The sequence below is a fragment of the Malania oleifera genome, chromosome 10 (genome assembly GCF_029873635.1).
Source record: "Malania oleifera isolate guangnan ecotype guangnan chromosome 10, ASM2987363v1, whole genome shotgun sequence".
NCBI lineage: Eukaryota > Viridiplantae > Streptophyta > Magnoliopsida > Santalales > Ximeniaceae > Malania > Malania oleifera.
This window is the reverse complement of record NC_080426.1, coordinates 38,598,425-38,622,022: the sequence shown is the minus strand read 5'-3', so window position 1 is coordinate 38,622,022 and position 23,598 is coordinate 38,598,425. Positions and strand designations below refer to the sequence as shown.

General features: G+C 37.5%; 1 protein-coding gene across 15 annotated transcripts in view; it reads right to left on the bottom strand.

Annotated features, from left to right (window-relative positions):
* LOC131166376 (uncharacterized) overlaps positions 1 to 23,598 on the bottom strand; it is a 76,047-nt gene that overhangs the window by 12,233 nt on the left and 40,216 nt on the right. For 3 of the 15 annotated variants that reach the window (XR_009139824.1, XR_009139811.1, XR_009139825.1), the window contains exons 16-18: positions 8,054 to 8,167; positions 5,362 to 5,479; positions 5,161 to 5,263 (exon numbers count right to left, since the gene is read on the bottom strand). The gene's annotated coding sequence lies outside the window, so the exon portion shown is untranslated. Of the gene's footprint in view, positions 1 to 5,116; positions 5,264 to 5,361; positions 5,496 to 8,053; positions 8,172 to 23,598 lie in introns of all 15 variants that reach the window. The other 12 variants (XR_009139819.1, XR_009139816.1, XR_009139823.1 and 9 more) reach the window with 12 other exon arrangements.

The following is a 23,598-nucleotide window of genomic DNA, read 5'->3' as shown; positions in this document are numbered from 1 at the left end:
AGTAGGTGTAACAGTTATGAATCTTTTCCAAACACACACATGCTTATGTGTATTGGTAACTTTGCATGTTTTAAGCTTAACTCTTCCTAAAAAGAATTTTATTGTATTTTGGATCCTTTAGTTCGACTTACTAACATTGTTTAGTAAGGGGAACAAATGTTATATTTGTTTAAACCACTATTGGCAGACAAATTATACATATATACTTTTTCATTTTTTCACTAATCAAGTGCTTTTAAAATTAATTAATAAAACAAAATTCATTATACACTCCGCTAAACTATTAGGCATATAAGACATAAATAATACAATAAACTAAAAAAAAAATCTATTATTTTATTTGCTAAACTAATAAGAATCTAATAATTTTAGACTAACAAGTTATCTAGAGTAAATGTAAATTATGCTTTAAAACTATGATATATAATCATAAAATATATCATTAAATAAATAATGCACTAACAAGTAACAACTTGAACAAGGTAAAAACTAGGAAACAAGGGAAGCTTGAAGTTGAAAATATAGGAAAGAAAAATCAAATTATTATCAAAATAAATATTTTTAACAAAATAATGTCCACATCAATTTATTAATTAATGTATTTCTTGTATTTATACAAAAATAAAATAAATAAGTGTTCCCAGGCCACAAGACTCCCCGCTTTGCGATGTTTAAGGCAGGGTCGTCACAGTGTACGCAGCATTACCCCTGCTTTTTATGTAAAGAGGATGTTTCCTTAGACTCGAACCTATGACCAATTGGGCACAAAATAGCAACCTTACCGCCGATCCAAGGCCGACCCTCCAATTACTTCATCTCTTGTGAATATTAAAAATAATAATAATTTTTGTGTCATTATCATCCTCAGTATAGCCCCACATAGCTTATCGACAATAATTTATGAAAAGGGAAAAAACTAAAAATGAGAAGAAAAAGTTGTGTGTGTGTGTGTGTGTGTGTGTGTATAATGTTTTTTTGCTGCAACGGTCCTGTTTCAGTTATGTAATGGCCGTAGTGGGCAGTACGTAACAGTAGCTGTCTTTAACGGCCATTACGAGTGTGATATTTCTTCCCACCAATTTAGGGGGGATGTAATGGTATTAGAGACCCAAAAAACAATTATATCTGCAACGATCACAGACGTTGTTTAAAACCATGTCAAGGTCTAATCTCATTTGATTGACAAATAGTCCCTTTTCAGACTCAGCTATGCCGACCATCTCTTCTTCTGAACCATAGTACAGCCATGGTCTTAAATTTCCACGAAATTGTCGAAATTTCCGATTTCCTTCCGTCCTGCATAATTTCTGTCGAAATCTCAACGAATCATCCGAGATTTATCGAAACCTCGAAATTTTAGTGAAATTTTAACTATGCAATGAAATTTTGTCGAAATTCAAATGAGGGATTCAAGAGTGAAGTGAAATTTCTCTTTTAATTTATTTTATTGAAACAAGAGGTTATCACAAGTGCTTTTGAAATTATATGAAAAAATAAATTATAGTAATATTTTATTTAACCATTCATGTCTAAATTATCAATACTTGTATAATAAATAATTTTTAAATGATTTATGAATTTCATTTGCATTGACTGAATATGTTTAATGTACATTATCTTACAAGCATGTTTGATGCACATACTATTTTACGACTTTTCCACTTCATACAAAACATAGATGTATTTAATTTGTAATATATTAGTCTTAAAACTTATATTATTATGTTTGTTAACAATTTCTAAAGTTTCACAAATCATTTCATGCTTTACTACTAGTTTCCGTTATTTTTTCAAATCGAAATCGAAATTGACATCGAAATCAAAATTTCCGTCGAAATTTCCGTACTTTTGGAGCTTCGAAATTTGAGTCGAAATCGAAATTTAAGACCTTGAGTACAGCTCTACCAATAGTTTCTTTTTCTGACTCAACTATGTTGCCCACGTCTTCTTCCAGATCATAGTACAGCTCTTCTTCTTCATTCTCCTCCCTTGGAACTGATAACAAAGGAGAAAACTGATTGCTGGTTTCTGCTTGCTCCTTGCTGATCATGGGGATCACTGCTTTGCTGCATATGGTCTTTAGACCTTCGCCCTCCCTAGTAACTGCTGCACTCTGCACACCAACGGACCTGTGCAATCTACTCTACACCCTCTCACTTCTTCCACAGCTCGAGGTTGCTATGACACTAGGACTAAACTCTTCCCGCCATCCCCTGTTAGTGTAGTAATTTCATCTTTGATAACCCACATTGACTATGATATCTTATTCCCATATGTATTGGGCCTTAAATGTGTCCATCCCAACCTTATCAAATCCTTTCTTCCTCCCGAATGACCTCCTATTAAATTTAGAAGCTTCCCCTGGGACCTGATTGATTTCTCGTGTAGTGATGGGATACCTATTAAGGCAACTCCCTCCCCCCCCCCACCCCAACCCCCATCCCCAGGTCCCTTTGGCTGCAGAAAAAAACCATTTCTAGATCAAACCATGTTGCTGAAACTCCTCTGGTAATGAGCGAAGGAAATTTTCTGGAACACACTTTATCTTCTTTTCTAGCTTGACATTTGAAGAGCCACAGTCTAAGCATCTCCAGCTGCCCTTGTAGGCTTTGGAGGACTCATCAATGGGTGATGAGAATTCCAACAGTGCAGTAAGGCCCTCCACCAATAATCACTCTCAACAACACAAGCATCAAGGAGGCACTTGCTAGTTGCTAGTTGCTACTACCTTTCTCCATGCAAACAAATCTGCCTATCATTTTTAAAAATTTTCATACTCACCCTACTTCCTTCCTTTATGAATCTGGCACCACGGCAACTAGCACCAATCTCTTCATTGACGTCACAAAGTAAACTAAAAATTTTTAGGACCCACACGAGTTCCTTCTTATTGAACACAATGTATGAGGCATGTCTTCCTGCATGTCCAAATGTATGACTGAGATCACTTTTCTCTTAGTGTTGAATGCAGCAAACTCTCCCATACTTGTATCGAGTATGAAAAAGATGGAGGCTCCTGGCCAAAAAGTCAAAGGAGCACTGGATTAAGAAGTTAAGGTAAAGAGCGAAGCAGTAGTGGAGCTTGCAGTCTCTCTAATTAAAAGGTAGGGGAATCAAGTCTAAGGTGGGGTCGCAATGTTGTAAATATTGAGGGTTGGGTAGATTCCCACATGCAACTACTGTAGCAGTTTCTGGGAGCAACTCTACTAATGGTCAAGCAAGAGAACTCAGAGAAGGATGAATTGTTGGGGAAGAGTTGGCTTCAAGAAAAGGTTAATCCTCTAGGTTTTGACTCTGAGAAAAGAGAGCTGGAAGAAGGATGAATGGTGAGGTAGATTCAGCTTCAAGGAGATCAGTCAGTCAGATTTCAGCTGCGTGAACAGGAGCTGCAATACTTCAATCTTATTGGTGATGAAGAAGACCAGGAGGAGGAGGGGGGCGAGCATTGCCATCCTCAAGGACTCAAGGAACAAGATCGTTGAGAGGAGAACAATGCACATCAGGTCTTATTATTTTCTTTTAACTACAAATAACCCTTTTCTATAGCATACCTTATTGATTCTACTAGGAAGCACTAAGACCAATTCCCTCTTTCCAACTGTGCTTCTTCAAAAGCTAATAACAGATGTTGAAGGCGTTCATGGATGTCAAAGCACTACTACTACCACTACAATTGACATTACTATTCCCACACCTCCTTTTCCATTTTTCACTATGAATTACAAATTATGAATTCTGATCAATCGAGTCACTTCTCCCAAACCTTCATATCTATATATCTAGATATCAATATATCTTTATGCATCAAAATAAAATCTATGACTCGCGAACCTTCATATATATATATATCTTTATACATCAAAATAAAAATCTATGACTCACAGCTGCTCGCACAAAACTGGAAATCAGAAATCAAAAATCAGAAGTAAAAAATCAAAAGTAATTGGAAATCGGAAGCCAAAAGTCAGAACTCCCTCCTTCCGTCCCATCAAAAGTCCTCAGAAATCGAAAATCAGAAACCAGAAGTCAAAAGTAAGAAGTCAGAAGAAGAAGTCAGAATCCCTCCCAATGGTGAATGATCATCACACGAGTCACTTGAACCACGAATTCTTAATGGCAAGAGCATAAGCATAACATATCTTCATCAAGCAATGGCGCACACAATAGACGAGCACCATAATATGTGTGGAAGGGTTTATTTATTTTATTTAAACAAAAAAGCAGCAATAAAAGCATTTATTTACAATACAAAGTACAAACCCCTGGGGAATCACTCTCACCATGGGGGAACATATTTGTCAACTTTTGCTAAAGATTGGATGGATTTTATTTTATTTTATTTTATTTTTTTAGGGGTGATGAGAATCAGAAAAGTACAATATATAGCCTTTATCAACATGGGAAATGGAACCAATCCTACTACATTTGATCAATCAGAAAAGCTTGCTTCAATGAGGCAACCCAGAAAACCTATGCCGAAGGCTACTGTTACTACTATGGAACATATTTTCAATTTTTTCAAAAGTTTGAATAGATTGTATTTTTTTATAGGGAGTAATGAGAATCAAAAAATGATACAATAAAAAATTATCCATGCTAGAGCCTAGAACCAATTTTTAATAAAAAAAATTAAAACTTAAATGCACTCACTCACAGCTGACTTTATAATGGAAATTTCTGGTTCATATATTCAGCTATGAAGCTACACACATGTTCAGCAAATGTATTCAGCATCAAAACACAGTTTCTGTTCATAGCAGAGCATAAACAGCAAATAAAAAAAGGATGTTTTACCTGATGTCAGAACTTTTAAAAGGGGAAGAACAACATAAGTTATGAATACATATTTTAAACATGCTTAATGCAAGGATGCACATTCTAAACATAAAGTCCAGCCTTCCAAGAGCATAATATGTTATGATTAGGAAGATTATAAGAAGTGACTCATCCAAATTTTCCACAAGAAGAATTCACCAAAGCAACAGCCACCACTACTATTAGAACATAAAAATAACATTTAAAAAAAATCTCAAAAAAAAAAAAAAAAAAAAAGCATAAACACACAGGGACGCACATTTTGGCTAGATAAAAACAGTCAAGTAAACATGGAAATTACCATAATGGCTCATCCAAGGATACATTTAATCTAAAATATTGCACCTTATGAGTCACAAAGGCAGATCCCCAAATCAGGCAGGTCAAACCTGATAATACAGAGCTCCTTTTCTGCCAGCAACCTCCTCATCTCAACTGAAAAGCAAGTCTGCGAGATAGGTCAACAGATTTCATAACAATATGTAAGCTTATGGCAAGTTTTCAACTATATAGGTTGACAAAATTTGTAAACTAAATCTATAGTACCTTGAAATCTTGCTTAAAATATGGCATCAGTATCCCCAGAGATCCCCAAAAATCAGGCATCCTGGCCTGATTTCAGCATACAGAGCTCAATTTTCTGCCAACCAACTCCCCATTCGAACTGAAAAGCAAGTCCACTAGAAACATCAAATGATCAAGATGTGGCAAAAGTCCTAAAATTTTGATTTACATGATACCAAAGCAAGGAGAAAATATCATTAAATTACAGAATCAGTATTATTTGAGCCTTCAATTCAACTATTTGGGGATAACAACAAAATTTGATACACTGCACCTAAAATGCCTTGAATTCTTGCTAAAAATATGAATTCAGTATTCACTTTTCACAACTTGCCAAACAAAATAATCCTTGCCAATAATTTTTTTTATCCCAGTCTCATTCACATTCTTACATGCCTCTCAAGATATACCATCTTTGAGTCTAAACCCAAGAAAAACAACATAGACAGACTATAATATTCACACTATAAAAAAGCAACATTTGTAGAAGACAGCATTCAATGAGTTGCTCCAAGTAGGCTGCCACAGCTACAAGTCAACAACATAGACTAAACATTATTCAGGAAAATATATCCCTCAACATAAAAAAATAATAATAATAACACCTCAAAAAAAAAAAAAACAAAATGGAATAAGAATTATAAAACTATATTTTATTCCAGAAAAGGTGATATGGATTAACTGTTCTAACTTCCAAGTTCCAACTCGAAAATACAATTATAAAAATATCAGATGCTCATTTCAAAGTCATTGATAGAATGATGATCGTCTGCCAAAAAAAAAACTAAGAGAAAACCATTAATTGACGTAGCATACAGGTATAAACCAACAGAGAAGTTTGATATGATGTACATGGGTAAAATGCACCCATGGTCACTAAACTTTTGACTAAAACAAATGAGGTCACTAATCTTTAAATTTGTGCATAAAGGTCATTCATCTACCAAAATGTTGCAATGGCCACTCTTTCGGTCCAATAGAGACGCTTCTCCATTAACGATGCTTATGAAGAACCCCTTTTGAGTACATGGCGGCTTGGGACCGATCTTGACTAAAGCCCCTCAGTTTCCCGCCAAAAGTAAAAGTGTTATAAATAAAATTAGAAATAAAAAACAAAATTGACAACCATGATGTGATGAATGGAGAACAAAACAAGCCCCGCCTACTAATGTCATGGGCCAACCCTCCAACTCCACATCCTCAACCACCGCATGCAGTGGTGCTCCCCTTAGCATAGCTGCTGTATAGGGAAATGGATGCGTCTAATCTCACAAAAAAACCGTAGGATTCCTACCAAGATCCACCAACAACCTCACCGACTTGAGGCGAAGGTAGTCTTCTGCACCGTACTGAGATGATTTTATAAACTAAGGTAATGCTTCTCTTGTGCCACCACCAGCTAAGATAGTTTAACAAACTGCCTGGCTCCTACCCCCCTCATCTTCACCATCGAATCTCTGCTCTTGATCTTTCCACTCGCTGTCTGATCTCCAACGATTTCTTCTTCATCACTCACTCCGCTCTCTGCGGACTCCACCACCACTCACTGTGCATCCCAACTCAAAAAGGTCGACATCAGCAAACAAGCCTGGCAGCTCTAGATTTGAAGCTAGGGATTGTGTGCAGAAATCTGGAGCTAGAAAAGGTTCTAGTGAGAGATGAGAGTCACATTATGCTGTCTGATTTTGACCTCTCCCTCCGTTGCTCAGTCAGCCCAACCCTTATCAAGTCCTTTGCGCACATTAGCTATGTGGCCTGCCACAGCTGCCAGAAGCAGTGCCAGCAAGAGCAACATCGACGACAAGCAGGTGGTTCACGATGGGTGAAGCTGTCTAGCTTCCTACTGCAAATCCTCCCCTCCAAAAAGAACCACAAATCCAAACCCGACTTTAGCCTGTTCGTGGGCAGATGATGGCAGAACCATCAAATATGTGGTCGATGTCATTCATGGGGACCCACAAGTACCTAGTGTTGGAGGCCATCCACAGGGAGGGCCACAGCAATCTGCTGATTAGTGGACCTTAAGGATCTTGCTTTACAAGCTCCTCCATGCAATAACACTGTTCAAGGAGTCAGGCAACCGTGCAACGCTCTTCAACGTGGTGGAGTAGCCACTGCAGTTCCCTAAATCTCCAGCAATGAGCTTCATGGCACGCAATCTGATACAAGCCTCGTTGGCAATGGTTATTAGACTATTTTTAATACCATGGCCAACCGGAGCATTTGCTTAGACAAAAAAGATGGTGGAGGGAAGAGAAATATTGGAAAAAACATAAGAAACTTATAAAAATTAAAAGAGAGAAAATATATTATTAGAGTTGGCATGTGGGTCTCAGAGCTACCACACAAGCATTTTAACAAAGGAATGTTTTTCCTAGATAGAAAAAGTGACATTTCAACAATTTGCTAGTTGAGTGACCTTCATGCACAAACCAACAAAAGAGAAAGAGAGAGGGAAAAGAAGAAGGTTGGTGACCTTAATTGATTTTAGTCAATAGTTCAATGTGGATTTAACCCTTATGCACACAAAATCATTCATGACAAAAGTAGCAAGGATCATTAATTGCATGTTTAAAGTTTCTAAAAGGCCTTTGTGCCTAGGTATTTAGTTGAGCAATAATAAGCATATGTTGCGCCCTGGGGATCGTGGGAACGCATCCAAAACCCAACCAACCTGAATTTCAGTGAGCCTGGGCAAGATTTCTTGTACTTTGGATTGCCACCACCTCAGCTTCATCCACTTGGATTGGATTTAGAGATCCTGGGTCAAATGAACCCAATGTAAACCCTACCTTGACAAAAAAAACAAAAGAGTGAATTGAAATCCTAATTTTGGAATTTGAGAAAAGACTCAAATATTCAGCATAAAATTTCATAATCAATTTATGTCTACATGTAAAACTAACAAAACACATTGAAAATGCAATTTGGTTTTTTTCTATGAATATATATAAAACATAATATTAGAATATAGTATGAACTATAAACAAAAAGGCATAATATTAAGATCTAAAGCACTAAGAAATAAGAATATAATATGACATGATATTAATAATAAATAATAAGAAGAATACATAACTTATACAAATTTTATACACATGCTTGAAAGATAGCATAAAAATTCTTAAATATTGTTGAATATTTGGGTAAAAAGGACGACCTAATCACAAATATAGGTCTCTTCCTCTATTGTAGTATATGTCAAGTACATAAAATTACCATAATACCCTCACTCACATTTACTAACATAATACTAGCACATACTTATAATGCTAAATGACAAGAATAACCATCAACACTCTCCCCCCCCCCCCCAACCCCCTCCAAGCTGGAGAATAGATATCATATACTCCTCGCTTGTTACAAATGAACTTAACACAAGCAACCCTCCCCACCCCCCCAAAAAAAACAAAGGCTTTAGTGAATAAAACAACAAGCTGAATTCAAACTTCACAATTGGTTGTAATGAGCTTTCTACACAAGTTTCTCTTTAACAAAGTGGCAATCAACTCCAATGCATTATGTCCACCCACGGAAGACCATGTTGGAGGCAATTTGAATTGAAAATTGATTATCACACGTCAACTCCATAGACCGAGAATGTGGAAGACCATGTTCTTTAGCCAAATAAGTTGACTTGTAGTCTGGACCATGGCCCTACACTCTAACTTAGCACTTGACTTGGTCATCACAGATTGTTTATTATTCTTTCATAACCAATTCCCATCAAGGCACCAACAAAGATATAATACCCAGTTGTGGATCTTGTGCCCCAGCCCAATCTCCATCTATATAATCCCTAAATATAAGTGACCCTGACCCAAATACAAGAGATTGCTCCCAACTGCACATTTAAGATATGTCAAGATTCAAATTACTGCATCCCAATGACTTGTTCTCGGAGAATCAAGAAACTAACCTACAACACTTGTTACAAGAGATAATATCAACTTTCCAACAAGTCTCATGTACCATTCTAAGTCAGGCAACAAATCACCCAAATCTGGCACTTAATGATTCAATTTATCCATTCCTGGACTTAACTAATGGACAACGAACACAACCAAATATACTAGAAGGAAGTGAGAACAAAGGAGCACTTAGGAAGATAATTAAATACGGGATTCTACCACCAAGGCCAAAGGATGTCATTTTATTGATGAGAAAGCAAGAAGTGAGCACAAAATCACCACAAAAAGGGGGGGGGGGGGGGACATTCCTTTGATACAGTAGGGTACAAGTGACTTCGAGAATATATTTGTTTTTTCCTCTGCAACTCCATTTTTTTTGTGCAATGTGGGCATAAGATGACTGAAGGATCATACTAGAGTTAGGCAGTCATATAGGTAGTGAATTGGGTGCTAAAAGATATTAAACAACTCAGAATGATCTTTCATTAAATATAACCAAGTCACCCTAGAGTAGTCATCGACAAATATAACAAAATATCGAAACCTCAACTTTGGTACAATAGCAACAAGACGTCAAACATCAAAATGGACAAATAACACAAAGAAGGAACTAGGTATTTTAAATTGTTCGATGACAAATGACCCATGCAACAACAGATTTGAAGTGATGTAGCAATATCAATGCAAGGAATAGAAGGAGAGAGCAACTCAAAGTAGTAAAGTCTCCTACATTACATCTTGTGCCAATGGTTTTCCTCGTCTTCAAATCCAATATAACAGCAAAATCAGGAAGAAAAAGTTACAAGACAATTTAGTGACTTCATAATCTTCCACCCATAATAGTAGTAGTGTACCCATCAGCAAGGGTAACTCAAGGTAGAGATTTAGAATACTCGAGGGCAGAAAAGAAGTTGGTTACACGCCATATGGATGTGACCATGGCAGCAGAGTCGATAATCCAAGAACTGCTGGGTGGGATACCAAACAACATGCATATTATAGGATTAACTTTCTAAGCAAAAGATACAATGTAATGAGATGCTTGTTGGATGCCTGTGGACTTTGAATACTCCTAACACAAGTACAGTACATTGTTCACCGAAACAAGTGACTGACAAGGGAAATATACCTTCGAGATTTGGGGACTCATTCCAACAGACAGACAACCTTGATATGGCAGCAAATCAGAAATACAGAGCGAACAACATATTTCTAGGATTCATGGACTCCATCCCAAAACATACACCCTTCAACAACCAAAGCAAACCACAAACACAAGATGAAAAAAATAAACAACAGGAACAAATAACAAACACAGCAAACACCACTGTTTCAGGCCCTAATGAACTAAATAACATTGACAAACAGCTTCAGGCAGTGCCAAACTATCATTCCCAAAGTGCTGCACACAAACAACTAAAAATTTGGACAAAGAACATGACGAACTACTTGATATTATGGTGTAGGGAAGGATTCAAGACATTTGGGAGGAAATCTGAGCAAAAAGATTGCTCAAAACACTCCCACGCGCTGGCGTGTAAATTCAAAGCTGCCGCCATTCAGCCGGCGTGTGGTACCATGTGAGGCCTTCTCCAGCCATGAAAATTTTGCAAGCTAGCAGATTGGCAGGTTCTGTGACCTGTTATGGGCTTAATTTTGCAAATATTAAGGGTTTTTTGGGGGCTTTGAAAAGGACAGCAGGATCAAGGATAATTCCGGTGACTACAGTGTTTTGTGGCAACTCCTGGACCTGCATCTGGTCTTTGGTGATGCGGATGATCCTTCTACAGTGGCAGGTTTGTGTAGGATTATGATGTTTAGGGTTTGGTTCAGCAACAGCAATGCACTAGGTCAGAACTTGGTCTAACATGTTGAATAAATCACAATAATAGGTCTATCCCTATATTTATAATATAAGTACATACCAATGACTATAATACCCTTACGCCTACTAACATAACACTAGCACATACTAATAATTCTTTTCTTTATAAGAAAAGAAAGTATATTAGATAAAAAGAAGAGAGGGTACAACATGTGGGGACAAGAAGACCACCAAGTTAAACGAAAAATAAAAAGAAAAAAAAAAAGAAAAAGAAAAAACAAAAAAAAAAACACAAGATCACAAAATAGAACTAAATGAAATTAACCAAGAAATCCCCTTTTTAACCCTTTCCATCATAATTTACCAAACTCTTCAAACTTTCTAATTTACTTTGGCACTTCACCTTTCGACTTTCGCCATCATCCAAAAACACTTCATTTCCTCCAATATCACTCAGCTTTAAATCCACTTTATCCAAAAGAATTTGAGCTTCTAACTCCTCTTTGGGATCTCCTCCACCGGTGTGGGCAAAATTCCATCCCCAAGCTGTACTCTTTTCACCAACCCATCATTATCAAAAATAGAAGCTCCCCCAAACTGTACAAGGCTAGTGGATGAACATAAAATAAATTCCCTATCTCATCGCAAGAGTCAGAAATATACCCATATTGTTCTCGTATCTCATCCAACAACAACCCCCCACCACAATCAAAATCGCGATTATCATCGCTTTCTGAATCTAAAAAATCCCCCTATTTCTTTACCTTCTTGCCCTTCCCAGTCTCATTAGAACCTCTGGAATTCTTCTCAACTAAAGGAACTTCCACAATACTAAACCATCACTTAGAATCTCTCCTTAATATTTGTCATAGGCTCACCAAAATTTTCTCTCTCATATTCGAATATCTTTTTCATTTCAGCGCCCAAACAAGCCACCTTTCGACAAGAATAAGCCTTATTACCTTCAAATTTATCAGTATAAATACGACAATCAACCAATTTCTCCTGCAAACCCGTTTATTTTTCACTCTTTTTCACACCTCCTAAAAATTCTACGAGACTAGATGCAGATTTACTGTTAAACCGAATCTGCCCTTCTAACATCCTGAACTTCCTTCAACTCTTGATCATTTTGATTCATATTCTTAATACCTGTAGGCTGAATAATGTTTCTTTTAACTGGATGTTGAATCAGAAATCCATTACCAGAGGGCATAACTTCCTCCTTCCCAGTACTCATCTTCTAAGAAATACGAGCAATACTATGGGCCTATCTATTATCCATAGCCAACACAGCTGTACAAGAAGCCTTAATTTCTGAATCATATGTCTGCTCACACAAAGGCCCTTTGTGAGAAGCACATATGAGAAGAACCTCCCTTTTTATCTGAATTGAAGCTCCTATAAGCATCTCCTAAAAACTGGGCCTTTTTCAAATAATTGGCCCAATTTAGTTAAAAAAAACAAATACCCCCCTTTTGAATTACTTGGGCCAGGCCCAAAATGAGTAGCATGCAACCCAGCCCAAATCTCTTTACTGCCTCCTCTCCGAACGCAGCCCTAGTTGCCTTTTGATCGTTTCTGCTTCATTGCAAACCCAAGCTTTTTTCTTGCTCCTGTCAATCGAAGTTGACTAATTAGCGATTGCCTTATGTTTATTTCGATGCAACTTGTCCCCGCACTAGTGGCATAGATCTTGTTTCCCAACCTTCAGACCTTGCTTTATGGAATAGGCTTGACTACCACATCCATCATCTTCGCGATTTTTGACTTCCAACTCCACGATTTGTGTCCTGAAGAGTTATCTGCACCCACACTACTAGTTTTCTCAGAAAATCCTTTGCTGTCTTGCAAAAGGCACTCGTGAAGCTTCACCAACCTTCGCCTTTTACACCCTGAGGAAAAAAGACTGAAAACTTCTTCCCTTTCTATCCCAACACCAACTCCAAAAACCATCCTACCTTCATCCATTAAATCAACATCCAGAGCTTCGTGATACCCAATCGACCGAACGACACCCCCTTTGCCTACAACTGAAAGTAGATATGCCATCAGCAAACCAAAGCACAGCCTCTCTGGAAAACCTAACCCACCTGCTATGAGAGATATTGTTCTCGACCACGAGCAAGGATGCAAACCCTTTGACCTCATCTAATTGCAAATCGAAGGATTTACCTTTTATTTAGATCCAACGTTTCAGCATTGGCTACTGTAGAAGCTTCCATGGTATCGAGCACAAGGGGATAAAAAAGTTTGTGAGAGAGAGAAACCCATCATCTGGCTCTCTAGTTTTTTTTTAGCACATACTAATAATATTAAATGACAAAAATAACCATCGACAAATATATATATACATACATACACAGAGAAAAACTAACAATAATTTTTTTTTATAGTAAAAGAAGAATTTTGTTAATAGAATAAGAATATATAACCAGGAGAATAAGACATCTCCTTAAAGTGGTCTGGAAAATCGAAATAAAAAAGAAACAACATGAAAACTAAAAAAACAAGTGACAGAAAAAAAAAAACCAACATGAACTAAAACACCAGCACATAACACCAATCGCACTGAATATCAGAAAAGACCCCCTTAAAATTCCCCTGCCTCACACATCAAAGAAAAGCCAAATAATTTGTCTTTTCCCAAACTAGCAAATGAGACTTCTTCCCTAGATAAATATGCACATTATGCTCCATCCACAGCCTCCAAAAACGGCAAAAAAAAAAAAACAAATAGCACACATTTCCAGAGAGCTTCCCTTTCCTTTTTCCTGCCAAAACCAGCAAAAAGAAACAGCCAAAACGTCCTCCACTGCCCCTGAACTCACCTAACATTTGCCTAAAATACCAAATAGTTTATTCCACACCCTCCAAGCATAATCACAATGAATGAACAAACGCAATGTAGATTCTGAACATTTAAAACAAAGAACACACATGCTTGAGATATAGCCTTTAAAGGTCTCTTAACCTGCAGCAAGTTATTGGTATCAATTCTATCAAGTGCAACCAACCAGATAAAAGCCTTGATTTTAAAGGGGACTTTGAACTTCCAAATGGATCTATAGAGAGGAAAAGGTAAATTAGACCTACTCAGAAAATCACAAAAAGATTTGCAAGATTAAACCCCCAAGATCGACTATCCTCTAAGAAAAACAATAGTTAGTTATTCAACAAGACTAGCAAAGAGGATAGCCCTACCAACTCCCTATCATTTAACCACTTTAACAAACTGCAAAAGTGGAAATCCCAAGAAAGCAACGGACCACCTAGATCAACAACAAAAGAGCAAATGGAATCATCCTGTCCTGAGCTTAAGCAAAAAAGACGTGGAAAAGAGGCCAACAAAAATGCATTCCCCGACCAAGGATCTTTCCAAAAATGGATATTACTACCTCTATGCACCAAGATTTTAATATAGGGAATGAAGAGGGGATAACTCTGAGAGATAGCTTTCCATGGACTCTCCAAAGAACATCTAAATCTCAAATTACTATCACACCCATTCTTGTTTAATCTATACGTTTAACTAAATGCCACAAGGAAGAATTCTCTTACAGAAACTGCCAAACATTAAGCTCAAAGTGCTGTGTTTTGGACACAAAATTTTAAATACCCAAACCACGCTCCTGTTTAGACCTACCCACCACTCCCCAACTAATCAAATGATCCCTAAAATCCCTTACATCCCCCCCCCCCCCCCCCGACCACAAGAAGTCTCTCATTATCTACACACTCTTACTAGCAACCCCCATCCGAATCTTGAAAAAATTGAAAGAAAATATAAAGGGATACTAGATAGACAAACCTAGATAAGTATTATTCTACCACCAAGAGAATAAAGAGCACCTTTGTTTCCACCCATCCAGTCTCTTAGAAACCCCATTTGCATCAGGATCCCAAAATCTAACAGATCTAGGGTTACCCCCCAAAGAAACCACAAGAGAGGACAGCAGCCAATCCAAAACACTACAACCCACCTCCGCAGATAACACCCTAATACTCTCAATGAGAAAATTGATAGCTGCAATACTGCTCTTTCCAATATTAATCTTAGGTCCAGAAACCTTCTTGAAAACGTGAAGAAGACCCAAAATACTCATAAGGAAGGGCTTATGAAACCACCGGAAAACTGAAGGTGTGACACCCTGACCCCTCTCTCCCCACCTCCAAACCTTTTGCTAAGCCTCTAACCACTGCCCTATCCACCATCCTACCCAAATACCAGCCATTAAAACAAACAAAAACAGGGAAAGAGGGTCACCTTGTCTAATCCCTCTCGTAGCCTTAAACCAAGATTTAGACTCGCCATTCACTAAAACCAAGTAGCTCACATTATAAAAACAGCCTCTAATCTTTTTTAAATATATAATAAAAGAAAGTATATTAGATAGGGAAAAAAATAAAGTACAACAGGCAGGGACAAGGAGTCCATAAAAAAAACAGAAATAAAAATAAACATTAAAAAAATTGAAGATCAAACCATGGAACTAGATAAAATCAACCAAGAAAACCCCTTTTCAAACCCTTTCCATCTTAATTTACTGAACTCTTTGAACTTGCTAATTCTCTTTGAGCCTTCAATTTATGACTTATACCAACCTCTAAGCGAACCTCATTTTCCAATATCTCTCAACATTAAATAATGCTTATCCAAAAGATCTTGGGCTTATAAATCCTCCTTGGGAATTTCTTCCACAGCCTCTAACCCAACGCCACGATCTCTCACCAAGCCCCTTCCTCACAAAAATCTTATCCAGGAACTTCCAATTCACTCTATCATAGGCTTTCTCAAAATCCGACTTAAAGATGATTCCCTTCATCCTTCTTCTAATATCCTCAACAACCTCATTGGCAAGCAAAATGGCATCCACAATTTGCCTAGCCGCCCCGCCTTCCCCCCCACCAAAGCACACTCTTGAGTCTTAGAGATAGTCCTACCACGCACCACACTCAACCTATTGGCTAAAACTTCAGTGATGACTTTTATAAACAATAGAAACTAGGCCCACTAGGTCTATAGTCTGATATCTTGATGGATTTATTCTTCTTGGCACTAGAGTTATGAAAGTGGAATTGATACTCTTGCTTAAAAACTCATTCCCATAAAATTCATTAAAAATCTTAAGCAAATCAGCCTTAACCACCTCCCAACAATCTTGGAAGAAATTCATATTAAAACCGTCAAGTCCTAGAGCTTTATCCCTCTCCATCCCAAAAACCGTGGCCCTCACTTCCTCTTCCTTAAAAGGTCTCCCCAGCCAACCACCTCCTCACTAGACAAACTAACAATAACTAAAATAATTATACATAAATTGTAGAGATTAAACACATGCAGTTTTATTGCTTTCTAAAAAACCTTAAAGGTCACTAAGTTTGCCCATTTTTATCACAGAAATATCTTATAGAGGCTTATAAAGCCTTTTTAAAGGGAAGCAATTGGAGAAGGGGGATTGCCCCCAGGCATATGCCCGGGTGGTAAGGGCGAGCCTTAGAACATGCTGGTAACCCTAGTGGTCCAAGTTCGATTCCTGCCGCTCGCGTTGCACATCCGCGATTTACCTCCTGCGTGTTGGCTGCGGGCACGGCTGGCATAGGCAACAGATTAGTCTAGGCAAAAATGTCTAGGATACGGTTGTTAATCCAAAAGTGAATGAAGGGGGATCAATTATATCCTTTATTATACTACTCACCAATCTCAATATTCTCATTTCAGTTGTGTTAAAAATAATTATGAATTTTTTCCTAATAAATCGTCAGTACTCTCCACAACTTCAGCCATTGTCCAATTAACAAAACATTATTTAAGCACAAACATGAGCAAGCCATATAGTTGCAATTAACAAAGTCAATAACTTTCCCAACACCAATTAACAAAAGTATTAACAGCAAAGGGAAATAATCTAGGGGGAAAAAAAAAAAAAAAAAAAAACCACAAATTCTCAAATGATATAAATGCAAATAAAGGATATCAAAAAACTGACATCTATGCAATAAATCTCAATGAAATTTAGGTAAGGATTGGACAGTGATGACGACTATGTTGATAATGCTATGTAATGATATAATGATATATATGTCGAAGTCAAGACTGGATATTAATGACATAGTTGAGACTTAAAATGTATTATCATGTTCTATAGGGTCGGGCAAAGAAACCAAGAAACCATGCCCAACCCTAATGTTCTCTGTGATCCAAATGCGGAAAGATATTTCCAGGATGAAAGGTAGGCTACAACCCAAACGATTACAGATATGGCACACTACTGACAAGGTGACTTAGAAGTAAAAGAATATACAAAGAGAATGATAAGAATTTGAAATATGTCAATGACAGATGGTGAGGGATCAGTATTTTCTAACATGGTTTTATTGGCATCTGTAGTTCTATCAAGAACCGGGCATCATTCATAAAATACTATTCAACAGTTTGAAATTCACCAGAAGGCATGATGACTCTGTCCCGATAAATGAACCAGGAATTAATGCAATCCTAGCTGAAGTAGTCCTCTTTACACTTTACATCTACCACTGTTAAGATAGGAAAAAGACTACCAATAATATAAATCTTCAATTTCCCTCCCAAATACCGAACCCTAAACCTTCCAGAAACAGCCTCTAACAGGAACATTATCCAAGAAGAAGATAAGCCCAAGATTACTAAAGTTACAGTCAATCAAAAGACTCGGTGATACAGGACAAGAAACTCCCTTAAAAATTTAATACCACAATCAATCTTGCAAAAGAAAGATGGTTTATGGTTAGTAAAGGAAGCAAGTTGCTAGAATTCAAGAAAAAGTGTCATTATTAGCCTCTGAAAGTTTTGGAAATCATGTCTGAAATCAATGGACAGCAACTAATTGAGAATTTTGGTGCTTTTACAGTGTAAAACCATGGGAAAAAGATTCAGGGCAGAAGGGAATAGAACTTTAGGATTAAAGTCTGAGTGAATTGAGAGAGTACCAAATTGTACCGCAGATCAAAGATAAAGTGCAAAAGAGGTAAGGAAGACGAAGAAGAAGATCAGGCAACCATGCCTCCAATATTAAACCAAAACAAGCAAAAACTCATTAGTGACACTTTAGTTTGGTTTTGGCACTCTAGAAAAGAAGGTTCCAAACTTGTAATGCACTGAACCAGAAAGGATTCCCAATGAAATTTGAAGTACAAAGTAACAAATCAGATGCTCTAATATTAGAAAGTACATCAATATTAAAAGCCTATTCAAATAAGAAATTTCCGTGTCTCAACACAGAAAGCTTTCTAAATTAAAAAGAAAACTATCCTAAGTTCTTCAAATAAGAAAAATTCCATAAATAATAAAGTTACCCTAATATCTAACTACATTAATCAATAAAATAACCAAATGCATATAATAATCTCCATACAGATAATATCTCCAACCCATTAGTACGTAAGATTTCAGATTGCACAATATCCACGGGCACTCACTTGATAAGTGATAACTCTAATAAACAAAGGGTGAGGATAGCATGATAATCAGGTTTCTTTGAGTCTTGCTCGTGCAGAACTGCATGCCTACAAGCAATAACTGATGCACCATACATGTTAGAGGAAAAGGGAACAACTTAGCTAAAGTTCCTCGGGCGCATTTCATGTTGGTCCCCAATAAAGCATGTAAGATGGATTGAAATAGTGGAATCCAATCCAAAATGGTTTTTATCTCTATATTTGTCAATCCCCTAAAAATGGCTGCACGCCCATAGCTCATAGGAGCCGTGGTTTGTATATGGTCCTTCAAAATTTTTTTGAAGGAAGCTTCCAGCCTTGAATCCATGCACTTCATTTGATCACCTTAGACTTTTACCACTGCACCAGGCAAAGACCCAGAAGGCATCTATGTCAACACATGTAAATCGGGAATCTAACGCCTTGGCGCTTGGCGAGGATGGCGATCCAAATATGATTTATTGGTCTTTATTTGCTCTTTAAGGTTCCACAAAATCGCCACTAACGTTTTATTTACCCTATTTGTGGTTTAGTTCACCTAATTACTACCAATTATTTGGTGTCTAGGTAAAATAAAGGTTCCACAGAATCACCACTAACATTTTATTTACCCTATGTATGGTTCAATTCACCTAATTGCGACCAAATATTTGGTCTCTAAGTCAACCTAGGTCCAAGGAATTGATAGTCAGGGTCTACAATACCATAGCCAAGTTCAGGAGTACAATTGTGAAAAGTACTAATGTCCCCTACACACCCATTCCGCGAACAGTACCATAATGACTTCAGAGTTTCAAACATGAATCATGCATGACCATTAATTCTTCCTTATAAGTTTAGATTACCATCCCTTAAACATTTTTCCATCCTATGACCATCTAATATCTCAGTCAAGTGCATAGGGCTTCTCTCACCTCGAGAATCCCAAAAAGACAATATTGCCCGACTTTCGAGTTCCATCATCAAATTAATTAAGTTTGGGTTTTCTTTAAGAGTCCAAAAAATCCACATATGAAAATACCAATTCAAAGAAGCACAAAATACATCATGCATCAAGGTAAAACATAGAACTTATCAAACAAATAAATCAACACACATCATTAAACCAAATCAAGCCCAAGTAAGTGAACCAACATCCTCCATGACAAGGTGTTCACAAAACAAGCATTCACAGAGTCAATTCCCAATCCACAACAAGTTTTAAATAGGCAAAATGGTGTCAAGGATTTATGTACATGAGAGACCTTTTCTCTCTTCGATTTTTAATTTTCATCTATTTTTTCTTTTTTTGAACAAATTTAAAACTTAATTTTATGATGAAAGCCCACTACAAGACACCCTACGAACCCTAGAAACCTTAGGAAATAACCAGATTTTTTGGAATTAAATTATATTTTTTGAATTTTTTTGGATTTTCACACGATTAAAAAGAAATTAAGAAGAAAAAAATAATAGTGATAATAATAATGATAACAATAATAAAACTAACAATAATAATAGCTAAGTCTGAACGAACAGAAAATAGGAACCTATTTTTTATTTTCTGACCTTATGGACATTTATCTGGATTTTTTACTTATAAAAATTAAAAAAAAATAACAATAATAGTAATAAATATAGTAACTATACAAAAAATAAAAATAAATTTTATTCTGACTTTTTATTTTTTTATTTTTAATTGTTATGTATTTAAAAAAAAAAAAAACAGACAAGAAAGAAAGAAAAAAGATTGAAAAAAAAAAACAGTTGGTTCAGTTGTTAAAAAAGCGTGAGGGGGGCACATGCGTAAACCCTTGGGTATCATCTTCTTCCCCACAAGGGGACTGCTTGAAACCCTAATTCTACGATGCAGCAGTGCCATCAGGGCACTGCCGCCACACGGCCATCACCGTCGTTTCTCCATTGCTTTGTAGGCTTTACTTTCCATTATCATGGTGACTAGCCAACCCCTAGAGCCGTATAGGCCTACTCCAACACCCATAAGCCCCTCAGCATTTTTGTGCTCCCCTCACCGCGACCTTCGCTGCCAGAAAACGTTTCAAAAGCTGGAGCCCATGCTTTTGCTTCTCTCTCCCTTTCTGTCTCCTCGGTCTCTCTCTCCCTCTCCCTCTCTCTCTCTCTCTCCCCCTCTCCCTCGCATGGGTACTCCCATCGAAATCGGAAATTTAAGCATGGAGGGATTTGCACGTTTCAAATAAAATTGCTACTTTAATGGAACCAAACATTGCATTTTTCGCACAAACATGAAGACTGTTGATTCAACCCAATCATCGCATGAAGATTCTAATTCTAACACAAACATGGAACAAAGTTTGCAACTTTAACACAACCATGTAATAAAAATTGGAATTTTAATACACACATGGAGACTTCAATTTTAACCCAAACTAAATCATAAGATAAACTTAACACCAACATACATCCATATTCAAGCAAGTCTCGTGCTCATAGTTTACTCTTCCTCTAATCATCTACAACAACATGCAATGTTACAAGAGAATACAAAAGAGAGATCAAGAAGAATACCTCGTTCTTTGCTACTCAAAAAGCTAAAATACCAAGAGAAAACCCAATAACAAGAAGATACAAAAAATCCTATGCTCTCTCCTTCCTATTGCTTTCGAACGCAAGTAGTGTGAATGTGTTTCAACGTGAAACCTCATCCCCAACATAAGGAAACATCGCTTCTCCAAGCCCTCAATGCGAATGCCTTCCCCCATCATGGGAGTCCTAGCTTCCCTTTTATAGATTTTGGAAGCTAGGGTGTTGTCCTAGTTAGCCTTTTTCCAAAAAGTTATTATAGTGCAAAGGATTTCCTTTGCTTGTCCTAAAAGGGTGTTTGGACATACTCTTTCATCAGTTGCATCAATACCACATTTGTCACTCTATTTCTTGAGAAAGTTGGGGTGGTTGACATCAGGGATTTCCGCCCTATTAGTTTGGTAGGAAGCATTCATAAAATCATTGCCAAAGTCCAAGCCCAAAGGTTGAAAAAGGCTATGCCGGAAATCATTGGTAAGTATCAACATGCTTTTGTAGCTAGAAGATAGATGGGCGCTGTCCTTATTTCTAATGAGGTGGTGGATGCCTATCAGAGCGAAGGAAAATGGAGAATAGTGTGCAAACTGGATATGAAGAAAGCACTTTGACCATGTCAACTAGACTTCCTTCTTTATCTCCTCAGGAAAATGGGCTTTGGGGAGCTCTAGCGCAGTTGGATTGCTTAATGCATCAAAACTCCAAGCTTCTCATTGCTCATAAACGGCTGCCCTTCTAATTTCTTTGACTCCTTGAGAGGCTTGAGACAAGGAGTCCCTTGTCCCATTTTCTGCTAATTTTGGTTATGAAGGTGCTTAGACTCATGCTGATGAAAGCTACTAAAGAAAGGATCTTCGGAGGTCTCAAGGTGGGTGGAATGTAAGGCTTACAGAAGTTCCTCATCTCTTTTTTACAAATGATACTATCATATTTTGCGAAGATGATCCCCTTTGCATGCTCAACCTCCCATGCACTTTGTTAGGGTGTGAGGTTGCTCAAGCCTAAAAGAGAAACTTGGTAAAAGTGAACTTATTCCAATTGGAGAAAACCCTTTGGGGGGGGGGACCCTCCTTGCTAGTATTCTGGGTTGCAAGATGGGATCCTTTCCCATTGATCACCTCGGTCTACCCCTCAAAGCCAAATTCCAAGACCAAGGTGTCTAGAACCCTATTATTGAGAAGTTTGAAAGGAGATTGGCAATATGGAAAAGAAATTTCTTATCAAAAGGCAGCAGACTCACCCTCATCAGGAGCACTTTGATGAATCTTCCAATTTATTTCATGTTCCTCCTACGCTCAGCGGCCTCAATCGCTAGGAGATTGAAAGGAATTTAGACAAGTTTCTTTGGGGGAGCTTAAGGGAGGAGTTTAAATATCACCTTATTAGATGGGAAGTGATTAAACAACCCACTTGTTAGGGAGATTTGGAGCCAAAATCCCTCACTTTCAATAAAGCCTTCCTAGCAAGGTGGCTATGGAGGTTCATAAAGGAGAAAGACCGCTATTGGTGGGATATTATTTTTTCTAAACATGGGCTTGAGCATAATGGTTGGACAACACACAATAGTACGGGACCCTATGGAGTGGGAATTTGGAAATTTATCAAGAAAGCATGTGATGATTTTTTCCAATTTATGACATTTTAAGAGGGAAATGGGGCCAATGTTTACTTCTGGCATGATGTGTGGCATGAGAACAGCAATCTTAGAGCTGTCTTTCCTTCCATCTATAGCTTAGCTTGTGACAAAAATGCCCTTATCACTCATCACTCCAAATCACTAATCAGGGAATTTCTAGGAATATTCCTTTTACTAGGAATGTGGCAGATTGGGAACTTCATGCACTCTCTGACTTCTACAGAATTCTCTGTAAATTCCACAACCAAACCATTGCCAATGAACCAAAATGTGCTTTGGACAAAAATGGTGTTTTCACTGTTAAATCTTTCTAGAAGAAGCACTTATCGATGGGATCAAATTGCAACAACACCCCTTGGATTCACATTTGGAGGTCAGTAGCCCCCTCAAAAGGTTACTTTTTTTTGTTTGGGAGTCTGCACATGGAAATATTTTAACCCTTGACAATCTGCAAAAAAGAGGGTTTACAGTCGCAAATAAGTATTCTCTTCGTATGGCTGATGCAAAATCAGTCAACTGCATTCTTCACCACTGCCACCTGACAAGGAACTTGTGGAATTTGGTTCTATCCTTGACTGGACAACAGTGGATTACGGAAAATTCAGTTGGAAGGGAGATTTGGGCGTGGAAAAGCATCAAAGCCAACAAGGAGAAGCAAAAGGCTTTGAACCTCATCCCTCTCGCCATCTTCTGGTGTGCTTGGAAAGAAAGAAATAAGAGAGCCTTCAAAGATACAACTACACTGCTTCAGACTTGCAGAGACCAGTGGATTGTTGTTGTTTCCACCTGGCTTCGTAGGCAAATTGTTAATGATCATAATGTCTTTTTTAATGTTT